We start from the raw sequence: 8,311 nt of genomic DNA on the forward strand, positions 1-8,311 counted from the left end.
TGGCTGGTTCTTGCCCTTGCTTGGGGCTGCTGGGAGGCGGGGGTTGGGCTTGTTGCATGTCCCCGCCCCCTGGGCTCTTTACTGCCGGAGCGCCGCTCCTGTGCGCTCCTGCAGGAAATGACCCCTGCCCTCCACCCTCCGTAACCCCCTCCTCCCCCAAGGAGGCCTGTAGAAGCTGAATATTTTTTCTTTCCCTGCCATCTTGGATTGGGAAGGGCAGCCTGGTGGTGGTGGTGATGACGATGATGTAGTGTGTGTGCGCGCGCAAGCACGAATGTTAGTTAAAGGTAGTTAGTAACATCACATCTCCCGTGAGTGTCGGTTCAGTAAACCTGCCAGTGTACGTGACTGGCTTCTTCTTTAAAAAATTTTTTTTTTTGCTGAAGAATAAAATGTTGGCTTCTGTCCTTTCTCTCCACCCTCCCGAATCCTGAAAGGCCGAGGAAGCCGAACGCGAGGAGCGAAAGAAGGTGGAGCAGAAACGGGAGGAGGAGCGGCGAAAGGAGGAGGAGCGTCTGCGCCAGGAGGAGGAGCGGAAGGTGGGTGCATCGGCTCGTGGGGGGGGGGGAGGTTGGACTCGTCTGCTTTTAGAAACGTCCAGTGGGGCAGGGCAGTTCGTTACCAGGAGGGGATTATTGATGTTGCTTTAAACCCCGTCCTTCCTCCGAAGAACCCGAGGCAGCGTGCTTGCCCCTCACATGCCCACCTGTGCTTCTCTCCTCGCAACAGCCCTGCAAGGTAGGCCAGGCTGTGAGTTCGATACCGATCCAAGTTCACCCAGGACTGAACTTGAGCCTTCCTGGCCCGAGTCCGGTGCGGTAGTCAGTACTGTGCCCAAGGACTATGAAAACCACAGTCATAATATTTAGTATCTCTTTAGTGCAGGGGTGTCAAAGTAATTGTGCCATGAGGTCCCGATCTGACGTAAATGTCACTTTATCGGGCCGGGCCATGCGTGCCATAAAATGCAATGCTAGGTACCGGAGATATAAACTTTATAAAGGACACGGGGAAACCCGATTGAGCCATTGATTCCTAGCAGTGAAAGGTATTGAGGGGAGCCTACATAAGCCCGGCTCTCCCAGATCCCCCCACCCCTAGCTCTCATCCCTCCTGCGTTTCCCATAGAAGCAGCAGGGCTGAGGGGAAGGCCTGACAGCCTGTTCCCAAAACCTCCATGGGGTGCTTTTTGTCCTCCTGTGACCCCTTTTCCTTCACAGGCTAAGAACAGAACCCCACAAGGCTCCCTCTAAGCTGTGGAGTCTCGTGAGCAAAGAATTCTACTCTGGGAGCTACCGGCATCGCAGTTGTGAGCGAGCGATTTGGCTACAGCATAAATCAGTTTGCTCTGGGGCCATCTTTCCCGAGCTCAGGCAAAAACGTGTGAGCCGGAGGCTAAAAACACGTGCGCTAGCTCACACTAACTCAGCTTAGAGGGAACTCTGAGAACCAGTTGCTCGTGGGGCAGATGAGAGCCCCAGGTGGGCCAGTTCTGGCCCACGGGCCGGATGTTTGACACCCCTGGCATAGACCTTGACTAAGGAAGGCTGTCCTGACCTGGGCGGCCCAGGCTAGGCCAATCTCATCTGCTGTCGGAAGCTAAGAAGGGTGGTCCCTGGTGAGTACTCGGATGGGAGACCACCAAGGAAGCCCAGGGTTGCTGTGCAGAGGCAGGCAACTGCAAACAGCTTCTCTTGCCTTGAAAACCCTACCGGATTACCATAAGTCAGCTGTAACTTGATGGCAGTTTCCACCACCAGCAAGGAAGAATGGAGAATTTGGGCACTTGAACTGAGGAAATGCATACCAGCTGGCTCATGTCTTGCACGCATGCACACACACACAGTCAGGCCTGGAGCTACGGTGGGGCTTTGGGGGGCTCTGCCCCCTTTCTTAAAGGCACCCCACAAGAATTTCTCTCCTGAATGCTTTTTCAATCACGTTCAAACGTTTTTTTTTTAAAGGCGTGTGCTCCTTTAAGCAGAGTGGGGTGCCGTGGTTGACTAATTCCCGCATTGAGCAAGGGGGTTGGAGTAGGTGACCTCTAGGATACCCTCTAACTCTGGGTCAAGAAACTGATCTCCTTTGAGAGAGTTTTCCTGCCTCAGTGTCAGCTTTCTTGACTACAGAAGTCATCAGCCCACCCCCCACCTGCCAGCTTGTTATCAGAACGGTTGCTTAGGCTGGCAGAAGTGATTAACTTGCAGCAGCTGAGAACTGTTATCTCAAGTGGTTGATAGCTTGCAGTTTAGGGATCTATCCTGGTCACAGCTTTCTGTTGGCTACATGGCTTTTCTTTCTGCACGGAGAACTCCAGCCCCGCCAGAAAAAGATTTGCCCCCCAAGCAATGCTCCCTCTAAACTGTGGAGTCTTGTGAGCAAAAATTCTACTTTGTGAGCTACTGGCGCTAAAGTTGTGAGTGAGCCATTTGGCTACTGCATAGATTAGTTTGCTCTGGAGCCATCCTCCCTGAGCTAAGACAAAAATGTGTGAGCCGGGGGCTAAAAAAACTGTGAGCTAGCTCACACTAACTCAGCTTAGGGGGAACACTGCCCCCAAGCCACAAAATCCTGGTTACGGGCCTGCACTCAGTTACCCATACAAAGGTGCGACACATGCATCCGCAGGATGACCCTGTGCTGAGAAGTCCCCAGTTCTACCCCCACGTGGCCACAAACCTACCAGGTGGTCTCAGGCAAACCACTTGTGAAAGCACGTTGCAAAGTCGTTCTCGCTGTGGGCACAAGTTTTAAATTGTGTGGGCTGCAGCCCCAATTCAGGGAGTCTTTATTCCAGTCTCAGTCCAGAATGAGGCATGTGAGCATAGAGAAATGTAGAACAGGATCTGATATGCTTGGACTCTAGCATTCAGAGGAAACTCTATGGTTAGCAGTTTCGAAAGCAACCTAATTGCAAGTAGATAAATGGGTACCCACCCTTAGAGGGGTGGGGGGCACCCTGTGTGGCTGGTTGAAAGGCGGCGGCGACGATGGCGGCAGCGGCGAGCATCGACTCGGTGTGGACGGCGTGGCGGCATGGCGTTGCGGCGGCGGGCGGGCGCGATCGGAGGAGCGCGATCAAGCGATCCCTGGTGGCCGAGAGAGAGTACACCGAATGCTGTCGTTAAGAGAAGGGGCGTGCGTGGATGCCAAGCACCGGCTCAGCGGAGCCGGAAGGGACGTTGCTGGGCCGGAAGCAGGCGGAGCCGCGCGCCTCAGGAGGAAGATAGCCACCACCGAACGCCGGGAAAAAAGAACACCCCGCCAGTCCAGAGACCCGAGCCGAGCCGAGCCGATGAAGAAACAACAACAACCACCACCATAGGGGGGGTGCCGGTAGGTTGTCCCATCCCCGAATACACTGTGGCCCTAGTTAGGGGAAAAATGGTGATTAGCACCAAAAAAACCTGTAAGCCGCTCAGAGACCCCTAGCCAAGGGATTCGAGCAGGATATAAATATAAATAAATAAATATATTTTCATATATTTTTGGCCTGGGAATTTTTGAATGCACACCCCAGTGGTCAGTTTCTAGTGCTGAAAGTAAAGTTTGCTCTATAACTATCTGGAAAAACTATAAAGAATGACAGACTCTCCCATTTATAAGTCCACAGACTTCCCTTTCTTTGTATCTCTGTGTGCTTTCAGTGTCTGCCCATGAACCTATTTATTTATTTATTAAAACATTTATACCCCACCCTTTTCTTGTTGTTCAAAGTGCCTTACAGTAGTAACCTAGTTAATCTTGTGATTAGTTCTTGCAATCACTTTGCAATAGATGCTACTAAACGTGTAGGTGAAGGAAACTAACATATGGTTGGTTAAAGGATTAATCTGACTGTGCAGGCCCAAAGGAGCAACAAGAAGTAGTCACTTTAATGATCCAACAACGAGCCTGGGAGAAAAGTGTCTCTTCTCTGGAAATCATGAAGATTTAGCTTGTAGATAGTGAAATCATAAAAGTAGCCACAATGCATATTTGTCACATCACCAAAGACACAACCTGGCTGTGTAGCTCAAATGACTACTGCAGAGAAACAAAATGTCTTAGCCTGGTGCTTGAGAAAAACATCAAAGATATCTGATCTGGAGCTTACTTTGAGTGAGTGAAGTAATTTGATCATTCTAAATTTGCCTGGAATTTGAGTTTATGTAGAAATTATCGCTATTCCTACTCTTTGGGTCTCTATGGCCCCGGTCACACGAATGGGATAAGCTGCAGGGGACAGGAGGCTTTTTGAGCTGGAGCAAAAAGACGCGTGGTAGCGCGATCTCACCTTCCCCCGAGGCTCCGTGCCCAAGCTTCTGGCAGCTGATCACACCACGCTAAGCAACACAGCAGCAAGGCGTTTGTGTGCATGCGTGGGACGCCGACGAGTGCTGGCTGCGACAGGCTACCACCGCTTCCTGATCGGACAGGAGACCACCAAGGGAGTCCAGGGTCAATACACAGAGGCAGGCAAAGGCAAACCACCTCTGCCTAACCCAGGCTAACCCTGTCTCTTCAGATTTTGGACTCTAAATAGGGTGGGCCCTGATTGGTACTTGGATGGGAGCCCACCAAGGAAGGCCAGGGTCGCTCCGCAGAGGCAGGCAATGGCGAAACCACCTCTGTCCATCTGGTGCCTTGAAAAACCCCACGAGGGGTTGCTGTATTGCTCCTTCTAAGCTGTGGAGTCCTGTGAGCACAAATTCTACTTTGTGAGCTGCCGGCATTGAAGTGGTGAGCGAACGATTTGGCTGCTGCGTCAGTTAGGTTGCTCCGGAGGCCCTCCCTTCCTGAGTGGAGACAAAAACGTGTGAGCCGGAGGCTAAAAAACTGTGAGCTGGCTCACACTCACTCAGCTTAGAGGGAACAAGCCTGCAAGTCAACTACTGCCATTACTCTAAGAGTAATCGTTTCCCAAAGGTGTCGGCCGCCAGAACTCTGCCTATATACACGTCAGCCACCAGCCTCTTCTGCAAAAAAAATTTCCTTGTCCCCTACCCTAACAAAAGTGACTTAAAATAGTTTTTTTGAGACATAAATGTCTTGTACTTATGGGTAAGGTTCTTATTGTACTGTCGTGAGCATAAGTGTTGACTTTCCTTGGAAGGAAGGAGCGTGGCTGATACTCTCTCACACACCCAAACTTCGAAGTGTCTCTTCCGCGAATGGGATTTGAAACCTGAAAGCACTTTTTTTTTTTGAAAGGGCTGGTTTCCTCCAAAAAGCCCCGGCGGCCTGATAGACGTCCGCACCCTGCCACTGCTCTCTGCCGCAGCAGTACGCGGACCTGGGAATTTCCCTTCTGCCCCTGGAGTTTTTTCAGGGGAGGAAATGGTTTACCACGGACACCTTATCAGCAAGAGCAAGCGTTTCATGTTGCAGGGCTGCCATCGTCTTACCGGCAGCCTGTGAGGCTTCGCTCTTTTTTTAAAAAGTCTGCCTTTTCTTTGCTGGGCCTTTCTCCACTTTGCAAAGGTTCTCCGTGACCAGCAAAGCTCGATTTGAAATGGATGCGTTTTTAATATCCCAGGATTTTTAAAAACTGTTCTTCGATTGAACAGTTAAGTCTCTTACAAATTCAGCTTCCAAAATGCTTGGAGGGGAGCTCAATTTGCACACACCGTCACCAGTGTTCCCTCTAAGCCAAGTCAGTGTGAGCCAGCTGACAGTTTTTTAGCCTCCGGCTCACACATTTTCGTCTTAGCTCAGGAAGGAAGGCTCCAGAGCAGACTAATTCATGCAGCAGCCAAATCTCTCGCTTTCATGCCAGTAGCTCACAAAGTAGAATTTTTGCTCACAAGGCTCCACAGCTTAGAGGGAGCAATGAAACACCCTACGGCAGGGGTGTCGAACTCATTTGTTATGAAGGCCGGATCTGACATAAATTAGACTTCGTTGGGCTGGGCCATGTGTGTCATAAAATGTAATGCCAGGTAGCGGAGATACAAACTTGATAAAGGACACAAACACAAAGGTTTTTTTTACTTAAAATAAAAACATGCTGAAAACATTAGCACTCTGGCAATATTGAGCTGCGGTGGCTCAAGTGGTTAAGATGCTGAACTGCAGGCTGTGGAAGGTCAGTAGTTCAGCAGTTCGAGACCCGGGTGCCGCAAGACGGAGTGAGCTCCTGTCTCTAATTCCAGCTCCTGCCAACCTAGCAGTTCGAAAACAAGAAATTCCAAGTAGATAAATAGGTAACACTTCGGTGGGAAGGTAACAGCGTTCCGTGCGCCTTGGTGTTTAGTCATGCCGGCCACATGACCACGGAAGCGTCTTCGGACAGCGCTGGCTCTTCGGCTTTGAAACTGAGATGAGCACCGCAACCCTAGAGTCAGACTCGACTGGCTTTCGAGCAAGGGAAACCTTTACCTTTACTACCCAAGTCAGTATTGTCTCCTCAGACGGCCAGTAGCTTTCCAGGGCCTCAGGTGGAGGTCTTTCATCTCGCTTGCCACCTGCTCGTTTCAGCTGGAGATCCCAGGGATTGAGCCCGGGACCATCCGCATGCAAAGCAGATGCTAAAGCCCTCTGGGGGGCCTCATCCGGCCCCCGGGCCGCATGTTTGACACCCCTGCCCTATGGTCTTGCATTGTGTTCTTTGCTGTGTCCCAGGCTCCTTCAGCCATTCATTTCCCTGAGCTTTCCACTACTCTGCAGTTTGAGACCAACTCGGAATGTATCATTTTCTCCAGGGGTCATTTCGTAGAAAAAGAGCTTGGGGAACTCATTAGCATAACTCATTAGCATATGCCACACCCCTTGACATCACCGGAAGTGTGTCATAAGGCCACACCCCCTGACATCACCGGAAGTGTGTCATAAGGCTACACACCCCGCCCCAACGGTCCCCGGGGTGGACCTGCAAGGCCGGCGGGAGTGCAAGGAAGCCCCGCCAAGGCCCTCCCTGGCCCCAGGCAGGTCGGGGTGGGGAGAGGCAGGGAGGAAGCAACTTACCCTCCCTCTTCTCCTGCCTCCTCCTGGCTGAATGAGGGCTGGAAGTGGGGCGGCTGGAAGCAGGGGGCGGGGCTTTGTCATATGCCCCGCCCCCTGTACCTCACCTGGGGGAACTGCGATCCCCCACGATCCCCCCCGAAATGACCTCTGATTTTCTCCCATGGTTCAATATTACAGGGCTGTAGGATATGCATGTAGTAGGAAAGCTACACCTGTTGAATGTCCGTCTGGACAATTAACGGCAACTCTTTTTGTGGCAGCAGAGTACTGTATCAGGTGGAATTAATTCTTCCTGCAGTAAGCGACTTAGGACTGCATTGGTCGGCAATTACTCCTCCCCGGTGTGCTTAGCTCTGCCCCGTTCAAGTAATCTTTCCCATCTTCCTGATGCTTGGAACTGGAATGATAAAAGGGTTGGAACACTCTCCCTGTGAAGAAAGGTTAAAGCGCTGGGGGCTCTTTAGCTTGGAGAAACGACGGCTGAGGGGTGACATGATCGAGGTTTATAAGATTATGCGTCTGAAAGAGAAGGCAGAGAAAGGTCCTTTTCTCCCTTTCTCACAATACAAGAACTCGTGGGCACTCCATGAAACTGCTGAGCAGTCGGGTTAGAACGGATAAAAGGAAGTACTTCTTCACCCAAAGAGTGATTAACACATGGAATTCACTGCCACAGGAGGTGGTGGCAGCTACAAGCATGGACGGCTTCAAAAGGGAATTAGATAAGCATATGGAGCAGAGGTCCATCAGTGGCTATTAGCCACAAGGTATAGATAGGGTCTCTGGGGCAAGGGATACTCTGTCTTCTTGGTGCTTGGGGGGGGGGTCAACAGTGGGAGGGCTCCTAGTGCCCTGGCCCCACTGCTGGACCTCCTGATGGCACATGGTATTTCTGGCCACTGTGTGACACAGAGTGTTGGACTGGATGGGCCTTTGGCCTGATCCAACATTGGCATCTCTTATGTTCTCTTATGTTCTTAATCACACTCCCTGTGAGGTGGGAGAAGGAAGGGGAGTGCATAAGGGAGCAGAGGCTACCCGTATTTATACTCGTCATGACAAATCACAATTCAGATCAGTGTAACCTTTGAATGCAGCTCTGGGTTCGAGTCTTCTCTTTGTAACCAGCATCCATCTGGCTTGAACACCCCTGGGATGTCCGTAAGCATAGTAGGTCTTCGAGACTGATCTGCCTCTGCTTCTTCTCTTAGACTGCTTCTGAACATGGAGGTTCTATCCTTGGCTGTTACGGCTGATATAAAATCTGAAAGCATTTCAAGCTACCTGTGAATTTCCCGGGCTTAGTTCTTTATGAAAATATTTCTCTCCTGTTTTCCCCCTCCCTCCCTCCCTCCCTCCCTCCCTC

The 8,311-nt window shown here is 51.1% G+C and overlaps 1 long non-coding RNA gene across 1 annotated transcript in view; it reads left to right on the forward strand.

The window, feature by feature from the left end:
• LOC107123546 overlaps positions 1-8,311 on the forward strand; it is a 21,627-nt gene that overhangs the window by 9,196 nt on the left and 4,120 nt on the right. Inside the window, exon 2 of the long non-coding RNA XR_001482953.1 lies at positions 438-539. This is a non-coding gene — a long non-coding RNA (uncharacterized LOC107123546). The remainder of the gene's footprint in view (positions 1-437; positions 540-8,311) is intronic.

This window comes from Gekko japonicus, unplaced genomic scaffold (genome assembly GCF_001447785.1).
Source record: "Gekko japonicus isolate JY-2015 unplaced genomic scaffold, Gekko_japonicus_V1.1 scaffold6150, whole genome shotgun sequence".
Taxonomy (NCBI): domain Eukaryota; kingdom Metazoa; phylum Chordata; class Lepidosauria; order Squamata; family Gekkonidae; genus Gekko; species Gekko japonicus.